The sequence below is a fragment of the Dendrobium catenatum genome, unplaced genomic scaffold, assembly GCF_001605985.2.
Source record: "Dendrobium catenatum unplaced genomic scaffold, ASM160598v2 fragScaff_scaffold_1347, whole genome shotgun sequence".
NCBI classification, from domain to species: domain Eukaryota; kingdom Viridiplantae; phylum Streptophyta; class Magnoliopsida; order Asparagales; family Orchidaceae; genus Dendrobium; species Dendrobium catenatum.
In genome coordinates, this window is record NW_021319809.1 from 851,568 (window position 1) to 865,417 (window position 13,850).

At 36.3% G+C, this 13,850-nt stretch overlaps 1 long non-coding RNA gene across 2 annotated transcripts; it reads left to right on the forward strand.

The window, feature by feature from the left end:
* Positions 1-378: 378 nt before the first annotated feature.
* LOC110108048 lies at positions 379-2,075 on the forward strand. 2 transcript variants are annotated; one of them, XR_003702448.1, is made up of 3 exons: positions 379-628; positions 727-987; positions 1,550-2,075. It is a non-coding gene; the product is annotated as an uncharacterized LOC110108048 (long non-coding RNA). The 2 variants fall into 2 exon arrangements; XR_003702447.1 differs by lacking the exon at positions 1,550-2,075 and having other exon boundaries at positions 727-1,051.
* Positions 2,076-13,850: the final 11,775 nt, after the last annotated feature.

Here is a 13,850-nt window from a genome sequence, read left to right on the forward strand (position 1 = left end):
ATTGTGTTGTAGTTAAACTCCTGACTTCTTAATCATCTCTTTCCTTTTCTTTCCCATCACCACTTTCATTTCAATTTTAATGCCGCAAGAATCCATTAAGAAGAACTGATGAACTTAGTTTGATTAAAATTATAGTTTGGTATAAGATTAATTTATAGAGACATTAACAATAATAATAATCAACCGTATGCAAGCCAAAAATCTAAAAGTTTCTCTTGCTCAGATTGAGTGTGGGACTCTCAAAGCTAACTAAAGGTGCATGAACAATCTTTCCACATTGTTTGATTCTTTCAGTTGGATAAGATTTAAAAAAAGAGTAAAAAAATTGTATAATTGGGCAAGATGGCACAACTGAGCTATCGCCTATTGCTTATTCTATCGCTGAAGCCAAATACGTCTGTGATATTTCCATCATCGCCTCCACTGTCGTCGACACCATCCATGATCGTTGTCGTCGTCCAGCAGGTGAGTAGTCCTTTCGACGCCAACTGCCGCTGCACAATTCAACATAGGCTACTCCAGCAGCCTAAGCAGCTCCAACAAGAGCTTCTCGAGGTCCGGCGGATGCACACTGGGGGCCATGGGGGCACCGGCCCCCACTGGATTTGGGAAAACAAACTAATTAATAGTATTAATCATACATTAATTACATACTTTATTAAGTTTTTTTTTAAAAAAACTTTTTCATCCTTATTTCTGCTTTTTCCTATTCGGAACCCTCTTCAGAGCCCGACGGCCTCTTAAATTTCTATTCTATTGCATCCGCTAGTCGCGTAACACACCTGCTCGGAGTCGGAACGTTGCCGCCGGCCGCCCATTCAACGTCTCGTAACATCTCGCATCCACTGGTCGCATAACATCCAAGCCCGAGCGCTGCAGCCGGCCGCCCATTCAACGGTGTCCAAGCTTGAAAGCTGCCGCCGGCTGCCCATCAACGTCGTCCAAGCCTGAACGCCACCGGTCGCCCTCTTCAGTGCCCAACGCCCTGTAAGATCGCTAGATCTTGTAGCTTTCCTGCATATTATTTTGAGTTTGAAAATTTTTTTGGAGACATGATGTGTTCAAATCAGTTGATTGCTATCAGATCTAGCCGTGTAGAAATTCCGTGGGGGATTTTTTTTAATGAAATCACATATAATTCTTATTAAATTAAAAAAAGTAGGGTTTCAATATTAGAATCTTTGTTAATATAGTTATTGTAGTGTTCATGCTTCATAGTCAACTTTGAAAAATAGTAGATTCCAAAATATTGGAAAAATGGGTAATAACAATCTATCCCAGTTTATGTTAAATATCTTACGATCAAATCATTATTGTTCTTTTTATTCAAAATAGACATGCAAGTTTTTTTATCATATATTTTATCTTTTTATAATAAAACTAACGATTTAAAAAAATAATCAAAAACGTCAATATCGATCCCATGCCCATATGAAAAAATTTGGGAATTTTTTTACTTCAATGATTTGTATCCCCATATCAAAAAAAATTTGGATCCGCCTCACTCCGCCTGTTGTTGTTTTCTTTGGTATCCCTCGTCATAAAAAAGGGATAAAAAATTAAGGCGACAATGGAGAGGCAAAGAGCCCAAAGTGTGAGGAAGAATTTAAAAAAAAAAAAAGTGTGAGGAAGAATTCAAAACCATCTCTCTCTTGAAGTGGGGAGAAGCATGAAGAGGAGTGCATCTGACTGGGATCTCGACGAGCTCTTGTCGGAGCTAATAAAGCTGGTGGAGTTTCCACCATCGCATGGTGCAACAGAGGGTGTGGTAATCAACATAGCCCTTTGGCAACATCAAAGGGACAATTCACCTGCTAGATGACGCAGAAGATTATAGGTGTTGTCTGCGACAGTGGAGATGATGATGGAAATATCACAGACGTATTTGACTTCAGCAATGGAGTAAGCAATAGGTAATAGTTAAGTTCTACCATCTTGCCCAATTATACAATTTGTTTACTATTTTTTTATCAGATCCAGTAGAGATTATCAAAGAATGTGTAAAGGTTGTTCAAACACCTTTTGCTAGCTTTGAAGAGTCGTACTTAATAATCTGAACAAGAGTAACCTTTCAATTTTTGGCGAGCATATGGTTGATTATTATTATTTTTAATTTCTCTATAAATTAATGTTATACCAAACTTCATTTTTAATCAAACTAATTTCATCAGTTCTCCTATTGGATTCTTGAAGCATTAAAATTTTTTAGGCGTCATCAATTGAAATGAAGGTGGTGATGGGAAAGAAATGGAAAGAGACAATGAGGAAGTCATGAGATGAAGATATATAGAGGATTCTATGTATTTTTTAAACTATTTTGCTTCATTCAAAAGAGAAATGTTTATGATGAGAATGATGTTTTTAGTACCGATTTTAGCGGAAAGGCCATGCTGAAGCTTGGAATGAAGCCAATCACTAGTGTTAGCCGTGTTACAGTAAAGAAAAGCAAGAACTTCTTTATAGCTAATGGATGGATCTTCTATAGCTGACTTTTCTAATTGTTAGTCTAGCGATGGATGAGACGTCAGGGATAGTTTGAAAGGCATATAAATGATATGCCATTTTATTTCTATTCTTGTATTAAATGCGGAATATTTTGAGTATTTGTATTAGCTATGGAGAAATGCTTGTATTCATTTTACTCTATATATGTTGAAGCTTCCATTTAACTTTGCTTTTATATTTATTTAATCAGAAAATTTGATTTTTTGCATTTTATATATTTTTAGTTATTTTTACCCTTTAGTAGAGGTATTAACACCTGCTAAAAGCGTTGCTAAAGCTTTCCTAGAGTAGCAGTTTCTAAACCACTACGAAAGCCTTTCAAGTGAATGCAAATATAGCGGATCTACTTGCATCCATGAAGGCAGCACAAATTTCTCTTTCTTCTTCCTTTTTCGTCTTCCAAGAAGGCAAGTTGATCTTCTTGCATCCCTGTCTCAGTCGAATCTATCTGTGGTATATAATTCTCGATTCTTAATCGTTTACATTGGAAGATTAGGGCTTTAACTCTTTGAATTCCAAATAGCTTGAGAGTGTCGGATTGAAGGTCTCTCCTTGAATTAGAGTTTCAGTGATGATTCGAAGGATGAGAACCAGAAGGAGATGGATTATTTTCGGCGAGATCTTTGAGCATGAAATTTCGAGGTAACATGGAGCAAAAGTTAGTTACCATGTAATGAATCAATCTATATCTGCTCATTATCAATAAATTGTTACTTTTGAGTATGAGTAGCTATAACTTTGATCTGTGTCACGTTGGTTGTACATGTACTTATGAGCTAGATGGATGAGATGGCTACTTTTATCTATTATTATAACATATCAACTGTATTGTTGATTGTGCTGTGTTTTCATCTCCCGACTTCCTAATCGTCTCTCTCCCTTTCTTTCCCATCACCACCTTCATTTCATTTGATGACCCCACAACAATTTTAATGCTGCAAGAATCCATTAAGAGGAGCTTATGAACTCAGTTTGATTAAAATATAGTTTTTGTATAAGATTAATTTATAGAGAAATTAAAAATAATAATAATTAACCATATGCACCCCAAAAATCTAAAGGTTACTCTTGTTCAGATTGAATACGATTCTCAAAGATAGCAAAAGGTGTATGAACAATCTTTCCACATTATTTGATAATTTTTGTTGGATCAGATTAGGGGTGCAAACCACTCAAGTCGAGCTCGAGCCAAAGGGTGTTCGAGCCTAGCTCGTTAATTGTGCAGGCGGCTCGATCTCGAGCTTGAGCTCGACTCGAGACAAGAACTTGAGTTCGCATTTTCCCGTCGAGAGTTTTGTTGAAACTGGATAGATACCGTCACGGCATTTGCCCTAGAGCAGAGTCTGGTTTGTCGTCAGATCCTTGATGACGAAACCAAAGAAATTAAAGCAGATAGTGAGGTTGTTGTAAATAGCTAAGTGAGAAACAGAGAGAAGATTATGAGATAAATTTGGAATATGAAGAAGTTGAGAAAGAGTTAGCATACGAGAGGGAGTGGGTAGAAGTCCTCGGCCAGTGTGAGTAATGGGTAGATTACGACCATCTCCTACCAGAATGCTGTCTGAGCCGCGATAGTCCTCGGTGTAGCTTAGATTCTCCAGGCTGCTCATCATATGGGTTGATGCTCCTGAGTCGAGAATCCACTATGCGGTGTTGTTCTGGTTAGAAACATTGAGAGCTGTAGGCTGTGTAGACGATGCTTGATATTGAAGATTCGTCCTGTGCCAACATTGTTGAGTTGAATGTCCACGTTTGTTACAGATTTGACAGATCATCGGAGGTCTGTTTGATGATCGACCATCGAAATTATTGTTTCTGCCGCGACCTCTGGACCTTCCTCTTCCTCGACTGGAATATAGAGTTGCGTGAGAATTATTAGCTGCAGTAAGTTGTAAGTTATCAGCAGTAATATTAATTTCTTCACTAATGAGCAAAGAGTACAGATCTTCAAGGCTGATCAGTGTAATTTTGGTTCGAAGGCTGTTTTGAATGCTTGATATTGATTTGGTAGACCATTCAGAGTGTATAGAAGGATGTCTTCACTGTCGAGGTTTGATCCTGCTGCGGCGATGTTGTCTACTAGTGTTTTAATGTTGGTGAGATATTGTTGCATGGTGAGATCGCCTTTGGTGATATGATGAAGCTCGTTTTTCAACTGTATGACTCTTGAACGGTTTGTTGCTTGCAGTCGACGTTCAAGAGTCATCCAAATTACTGAAGCGTTGTCGAGATTCAAGACATATGGTATGATGCTGGTGGAGATGGTGGAGCAGAGTGCGGTTGCTAAGTGGAGCTGTGGATGATCCGTCAAGGAATCTGGCGTAGTTGATTGCTCGAAAGAGTTTGAGCAATTGAGATCTCCATGTAGGATAATTATCTGTGGTCAGTTGGGTGGGAACAAGTGTTTTGATGTTTGAGATAAGGAATTTCAGAGATGAAGGGATGGTAATAGTTTCAGATGAGCTATCTGAATTGATTTCTACAGATGCAGATGGGGTGGTGGGAGATTGGTTCATCTTCGAGAGAAGGCGACAGAACTAGTCGGCTCTGATACCATAAAAACAAAGAGATTAACAGGGACGAAGATGACTCAGCAAAAGCGTAGATGAAATTTTGAATTTTCGTATGTATTACACTGTATGCCTATTTGTAGAAAATCAAGAGAAAGAGAATTATCAAGAAAGCAAGAAACAGCAAATGCTCTGTTTCTGTGAAAGTATTATTCGAACTTCAATGTTTACAATGTGTGTCTATTTATAGACCATTGTGGTTACAAGAGCTGAGCTGTCATTTGCTTAGTTCGTTTCATAATAACCGCCCATGTGCTGAGCCGCCATCTGCACATGGTTTCTTGGGTTCTCTTGTGTGCTGAGCTTCCGTTGTTGTTTTTACTATTTATAGGCTGTTTAGGCATTTGCCTTTACACGTGGCTTGATCATATTGAATGTGGCTGTTATAATCGGACGGTTGGTATCTAGTCTCGTCATGTGCTGTTCCTGTAGGTCTTTCCACGTGGCTGTCTTGCTCGAGCTGGTGCGAGGTGGTTGTTATAATGGTTATCTCAATAGAATAATAAGAACATTTAAAATTGCAATGAATCATAATTATATTTGGCCTCAAATGAAAGTAGCAGACCTCTACCTCGTTATACAGCCCCAACAGCTCAAGCACTTCAAATGTTAAAACACCAAGTAAATAATTTTAATGTTAGCACAATAATATAGAAGAATTATTTATTTCTTGTCATTGCAGGAGAATTTGGGGGCATACATGAATATAAAATCAGCAAGGGAATGGTGAAAAAAGTTGTTTGTGTGACTCATTAATTGCGGGTTGATAAGTTTGAAGAACAGTGGAAAATTATGATTGAGAAATATGTACTTGAAGATAATGAATGGCAAAGATACTCTTTGGGCAGGTATGTCAAGCACTCAACATAAGGAAAATTTAAATTATTATTATTTTTTTATGGATTCATTTATCCTAAGACAACCTTAAAGCATTTCATTTGGAAGTATGAGTCCACTTTAAAATGTAAATTTGAAAATTAAGACCATATATATATATATTATCAAATAATTTGGTAGTCATTTCTTAATATAAAATGTTTGCAGAAATCTAAAATACACAGACAATTAATTCTCAAACAAAGAAGATCGTTCTTCTCTTGGTAAAAAAAAGGGATAAAAAACAGAGTTCAACGCGCCACCCATTTGCCTTCCAGGAAAACCCAAGAGAAAATTATGAGTGTTTAGTTGCAAGAATTATTCTGACAGAAGATTGAAAATTAAAGAAGCACAGATAATAATATCCTACCATACTTGTTCATCATCATCATCATAAATAACTCTCATCTCGTGAATCCAAAAAAAAAAAAACAGTTCTGGAAATTAGCCTTCACCACCAGAACCATATTTCTTTCCGAAGACCAACACCTGGAGCTTGATCATGTCAGCTATTATTTGAGATATCAGCAGAGACTCCTCCCATGAGGAAATCAATGAGAAATCCAGTAGCACCAGCTTCCTTTGGAGCGGAGGCAACAACAGAATGGGATGATATGCCAATAGGTGCAAAGCTTCCATGAAAATTTTGCGAGATTGGACTCTGCAGTCCGGGGCAATGGAATTTGTGGACACTGCTATTCCTAGCATGGGAGTAAGGTGCAACCTTAGAGACGAAGTAAGATTGTCCATTCAACTTCTGCAGCACAGAAGGATAATTCAGCTGGTCTTCCATAATTAACTGATCAAGAGAAGGCCACCGGTTGACGGCTTTCTCTCCTTGTGGGTCTCGTTCTTCTCTATGTCTCTTAGAGGAAAGAAGGGTCAAGAAGTTAAGACCATATTATGATATTATACTGTATTCCTTCACTGGTTAGGGTGGATGATTCAGTATCAATCTTTGGGCAAGCTGTATATCTTACGTACACAGTAATCTAAAGACTAAAAGCATTGTATTAATGCGATAGTAACAGTTATCAGAATATTTTTGTTGCCACTAAAGATATATTAATCTGGTTTATGATGTAATTAACAAAGATGTCTGCTTAATTTCATTAATCCTTTATCTAACTACTGACAAATTAATTATTCATTCCATCTACCGGGCTCTGATTAGCTTGTGGTTTTGGTAGCTGCGAGGAATAATTAATTTGTCAATGGTTGATAAAGGATTAATGAAATTAGATGTCTTTGTTAATTACATCATAAACCAGATTAAAATATATCTTTAGCAGCAATAAAAACATTCTGATAAGTGTTACTATCGCATTAATACAATGCTTTTAGTCTTAGATTACTGAGTAAGATATACGGCTTGCCCAAAAAGAAAAGTTAAAAAATATATATTTTTTGAAAAATAATTCTTGGAAAAAATTGAAAAAAATGTTGAAAAGTATAATAATAATATGCTCAAAAGAGAAAAAAATATTTAAAAAGGTAAAATAAAAATTAGAAATTTTCTAATTTTAAAATATATTTTCAAACCAAATAAGTTTTGACATTCAAAAATAGGGGGCAAATGACATATCTATGAAAAATTAGTTTGATTGGCACGAATCTTGAGGTAAAATTGAATTTGGAACTTTCAAAATTTAAATTGGCAAAATTTAAATTCAAAATAATATGAACTCCAATTTAAGAAAACTTATAGTCGAATTGAACGTCTCAATGAGACAAACCTAACGACAAGCTTTAGGGCATATCTAGTCAATGTAGAAAACTCTGCTTCATACTGGATTAATTACAATCTTACTTATTTGAACTAGTTTTAAGAATGACTTGCATTTATTATCTAACTGATGGTGGCACAAACCAATTCGTAAACTACATGCAAATGGAGTCATTATATCCAAGAAATTGACCATCAATATACAAATATAAAAAATTGATGTTCGTCATCATCATTATCCATTTATGAAAAGAATTCAATCATCATTAATTAATGAAATGCTTCATATTTAATATTCGTTATGTTGTCATCTTCATCATTATCCATTTATGAAAAGAATACAATCATGAAAGTTTTAAAAAAAATTGATTAGAATTGGGAGATAAAATCTCTAATTAGGGGACAAACTAACTGTCCCTAGAATATTGATCGACATTTCAAACAACATGATATATGATCTGAGCTTAGTAAAATCGTCAGCATAACTCCATTAACATTATTATATAAGTTTATGTAGGAAAATGTAGGTCTATAATCCTCATGATTTGTTTGCATAATGGATTGATTCCTAAATTTAAGAAATATTTCATTGCAATTTAGCTTCATGCTTTCCTTTCTAGCATTGGAGTTTTAATAGAAGGTGTATTGGACATCGCATTTCCTTGCTTGAACTTTCAACAAGTTCTCCATTGAAAGAGAAACCTTTTTCACATGAAAAAGAAGTTTTTTTTTTTTGTTCACAAGAAGATGGAGTTGATTATTACCATGTACATCGCATTCAATTGATGAGGTTCGGGTTGTTCAGCCAGAAAAAAAAAAAAAAGGAAAAGTTTGTTTAATAGAGCAATAGTAAATGAGTCATATCATAACACTCCATTGTATTTAGTTGGTGAATAAATTAGCTTGGGTTATTAATTAAAAGGTCTTAGATTCGAGTCTTGCATATGTGATGTGTTTAAGTTTGCCTTAATTTGCCTAAGTGTCCCAAAACAATATCATAACACTTACCTTGGTCTGTTGATTGAGCGCTTTAGCAATCAACCAAGAGGTCTTGGGTTCAATTCTTACATATGTGATATGTGTGTGAGTTTGACTTAATTGATCTAAATACAATAAATAAATAAATAAATAAATAAAAATAAGAATAAAAATAAAAATTCTGCCTAGTTAATCGACATTGGGACCCTAGCATTGCTCGGATTCAACATGATCATTCTTCCATGCTACAATTCTAGAAGGCCCAGCTAATTTTCAAATAGAACTATGGAGCTAAAGGGAAGGGAAATCAGAAAGGGTTTCCTAGAATAATTCTTGCAATCGGTTTCTATCTCCCTTCCTCTTATGGGGAAGAAGAAATTGGATTATGAGAATGACATCGAACCAGATTTTCATAGCTGGAGATATTAGAGATAGATACATAAGTAATAGAATTGTCGGAAAAACCATGAGTGATTCCTTTAGTTTATGTGGATAACCCTTCAAAAACAATAAAGGTTATCATCAAGCTTTGTTAGTTTGCTTCCTCATCGAAGTCTAGGAGAAATTCTAGTTCATTTGTCAAATAAATCGTAGACAAATGCTATCAGTTGGTAGTTTGAATCTGGTATTTTTTTTTTTCTTACGTTAAAATTTAGTGTTTATATGTAGATATGATCTATAAATTGTTAATTAAGAAGCCATTTTTTATCCTTGTTTTTTTTTTTCTGGTTCAATTTCATCCCCCTTTTACTATTTTTCTTTATTTTGTAATTTTAGATGCTCAGATTTATTATAGTGGAGGCCTGTAAAGGAGCACATCAAATAGATGTTTAAGTAAAATATAAGCAGCCTCAATTTAAAAAATTATGATACTCAGGGCACTTCTCTTACTATTCCATCAATTTTGGCTAAGAACTTATGCTTCATATAATATTATAATGAGCTCCCACATGCGTGAGAGATTAGAAAGCAGTAGTCTTTCTTTTGAAATTGGACATTTGGTTTAAGTGACTCCTGAACTATATATATAAACTCCTTTATAAAGTTGCTTACAATATTAGGGTAAGAGTTGTATTTCCTTCTAGCTTATTCATAAGAATATGTCCTCCTTAATCCAAATTAGCTTTGATCATTAAAAAAAAAAAAGCATAGGTCCTCCTTAAATTTCTTACCTAAATATCCAATGTTATAAAAAGGACGGGTAAAAAACAAGGTAAGAAATTTAAGGAGGATCTGTTCTAATAAATAAGTTGGAATGAATTACAAATCTTAGCCTAATATAGTAAGCAACTTTTAAAAGGAGATTCTATATGTAGTTTCATAGTCACTAAAACCAAATATCCAATTTCAAAAGAAAGACTACTACTTTCCAATCTCTCACGCATGTGAGAGCTCGTTATAGTATTATATGAAGCATAAGTGCTTAGTTATGATCCATGTAGTAGTAGCAAGAGAAGTATCTAGAGTATTAAATTTTTTTGAATTTAAGTGTGCTTACATTTCAATCAAATATCTCATTGATGCTCCCCTTTACATGCCTCCACTATAATAAATCTCAGGTTTTCAAATTGCAAAAAAAAAAAAAAAAAATGAGTAAAAGGGGATGAAATTAGACTTGTAAAATAATACTATAAGCAAAAATTAGCATCTTAACTAACAATTTATGGATTATATCTGCATATAAACACTAAATTAGAACATAGTAAATAAAAATACCATATTCAAACTACCAACTAATAGCAGAGACTAGGGTTAATTTGACAAATGAATTAGAATTTCTCCTAGACTCGGATGAGAAGGCAAACTAGAAAAGCTCAACGCTTACCTTTATTATTATCGAAGAGTTATCCATGCAAAGTAAAGGCACCTCTCATGGTATTTCAGTCAACTTTATTAACTTTGTTTCTATATGTATTCACTTCTGCTATGGAAATTTGGTTTGATGTTGTTCTCACAATTCAATCACTTCTCTTCCCCATAAGAGGGAGGGAGATAGAAGCCGATTGCGAGAATTGTTCTAGGAAACTCCTTCCAATTTTGCATCCCTTTTGATTGATGGTTTTAGTGGAAAATTGGTTGCGCCTTCTGGAATTGTACTGAGGAAGAATCACACAGTTGGACCTAATCAATTGTAGGGTCCTAATCACGACTAATTGGGCAAAAATTTGAGTTTTCTTTTTTGGATATTTAGGCTAATTAAAGCAAATTCACATACACATCACATATACAATACTCAATCCCAAGACCTTTTTTGGTAGCCAAAGCTCCCAATATACTAAGGTGAGTTGTGGCGTAATGTGCGTGTGAGTTTAATTAGCCTAAATGTCCTACCAACACAACTTAATTTGATTTGTTGGTTGGGATATTTGGTTACCAACCAATAGGTTTTAGATTTAAATCTTGCATATGTATCTAGCGACTAGTTGATTGTCTGATTCATGTAGATTATTACGAGCACTTAACCTGTAGAATTCCTTCGTATAATCGCTGACTGTCCGCTGCCCCTAAGTGCAATGCCGGTATTGGATATACAACATTTTCTCGTAGTCGATGTGGAGGAAATGCCCTCGTATTAATTGCTTCATCATGTACCAATTTCAGATGGCTCCCCTACCTTCCCTTCTCCGATTTTGCAGTAGTTGCATCCACCATGCACTAGCACCCCCCTTCAATCGGCATGCTACATATTTGACTTGCTTATCCGGAGGTATTTCCATGTATTCAAAGAATGTCTCGACGACTCTTTCCCAGTCTAAATAATCTTCGATATGAAGACGCACTTCAAAAAATGGAATATCAATCTTAACCTGGAATTCACCTTGGTGATTTGGTGGTCTCTCCCTAGCTTTCCGACCTTCTCCACGATCACCAAATCCTCTGGCACCAAATCTTCTATCTTCTTGTTCGAATAAATCGAATCCAGGTCGACGCCCCTCGTCGTCATCTGAATCAGAATATTCAGGATTCACAACAGGAATCCTGCTTAGGGGTCGCTCAGGAACAACGTGTCCCCGCTGAACAAGAAAGGTGTCGTCACGCCCGGCACGCCTCAATCCTTGATTTGCGCCCACGGTTTGCTGCAAAGCTTGTATATCTCGTCTTGTTTCTAGTGAGAATCGTCAGAATTCAGCATTGAGTTACGCTCCGTAATTGGAGATATTAGTGAGGGCGGTCCATACATCATGGCTCCGATCTTCGTCGGGAGTAGCTCGTTGGCTATTCTCGGCCATCCCAGTGCTCGTCTAGATTGCTCTGATACCAGCTGGTGCAAACTTGCAATAAAAACAATCTAAACCCTGCAACCGAAAGCCTCAATACAGGAAAACTCAAGAACAATGAAACAGTAATTTGGGTCGTAATATCTTCTCTTCCTTCGTTCCTTTCTAATTCAGCAATATATATGAGCTAAGTTGTAAAAAGATAACTAAAGAAGCAAAGCTAGTAGTTAGCTAATAAAATATAGGCTAGGCTAATGCTAATTATGTAGTAATTGAAAAGGATGAGAACGTGGAACATGGTTCTGAATTCGGGCAAAAGAATGTGAATAATTCATTATTGTGGTGTTCAATACTCCTCAGGTGTTCAGCTTCCTAAACTGTACCACATCAGTAAGCATTGAATTATCATAACAACCCTCTTGAAGATATAGTTGGCTCTACGGGGGCTAATCATAACTCGATCGCATGGGATTCTCGATCACATCAGTTTGAAAAATATGATAAGATAAAGATCAAAATATATGATGCTTGAATGTAATATAAGATCATGGAAGAAATCCTCAAGACAAACAATATTTGACAAATCACTAATCACATTTATTAAAAAATGATCCATCAAGAAAATTCTTCAAACCATTAAAATCAAGCATCACACTTTAAAATAATCATGCAATTTTTTTAATTTCATATTAGTTCGTGGAGCAAATATAACATTTTATAAAAAGAATACTCATGCATCATATATTTTGATCTTTATCGTATCAAATTTTTCAAACTGATGTGATCGAGAATCCCATGCGATCGAGTTATGATTAACCCTGATAGAGCCAACTATATTATCAAGAGGGTTGTTATGATAATTAAATGCTTACATATTCAAGATGTGTCCATGCTGATATATTTGGTCACTTGAAAGAAAGAATAATTATTTTGGTCTCCTTTTTAATAAAGATAAATAAAGTAGTGTGAAAAGCAAATAAAATTGTTGGTAAAGTATGCTATTTAAGGGTGGTATTTTTTTTTTAAAATATCTTTTTAAGCTTTCTCCAAGTATGCTGGATGAACTTTTATTACGTCCGGTGCAAGGACGTAGAGGAATGTCTGGTCGGAGGCAATTTCCCGTCAAAAAATTAGGTATTTGCTCGGTACAACTAGGTATTATTTGATAATAATGAGGAATATCGTTCTCTGAAGACCAATACCGAGTTATACCGAGCTGTACCGAGAAATATCGAGTTGTACCGAGTTTTTCTGGGAAAAACTCGGTACAACTTTGGTATAACTAGGTATTTGCTCGGTAAAGTCCGGTATAATTCGGTATTGGGTCTTCAAATGATGGTATTCTTCGTTATTGTTTGGTATTACTCGGTATTTGCTCGGTACAACTCGTTTTTTGGCGGGAATTTGCCTCCGACCAGACGTTGAGACGTAATAATTGTTCACTATGGATGGTGTTTGGGTTTTTTGCGCATGCCTGTTATATCTTTGGGTTGGATTTGTGGTGGGCTAGATGCCGCTGTTTGGTTTTGAGCATCTTTTATAAGTGGTTGTTCATTTCTTTCTTCTTGTTGTTCAGGTCCAAGTAGTTTATTCTTGCTGGTTTGAATTCTATGTTGATGGTGGCTCAAATGTTGGACCCGACCCGAACCCGACTCGAAAATTTCGGGGTTGGCTTGACCCAAACCCGAAGCGGGTCAGGTTCGTGTCCGGAAAATCGACCCGTTTGCAAAATCGGGTCGGATTCGGGTTGACCCGGAAACCCGGGAACGACCCGAATTGACCCGGAATAACACAAACCCGAACCAGCGTCGCGCCATCCCGAACCCGAGTCGCATAAGTCATCTTCAAATCGCCGTTGCACAGTCGAGCGAGCCCCGCGTCCCGTACTCGTGCCGCAGGCCCACGCGAGACCGCTGCCGGTTGCGCGCGCGCGACCACTGCTGGCTGCCCGCGTCGCGGCACGCCCTAACAGCTGAC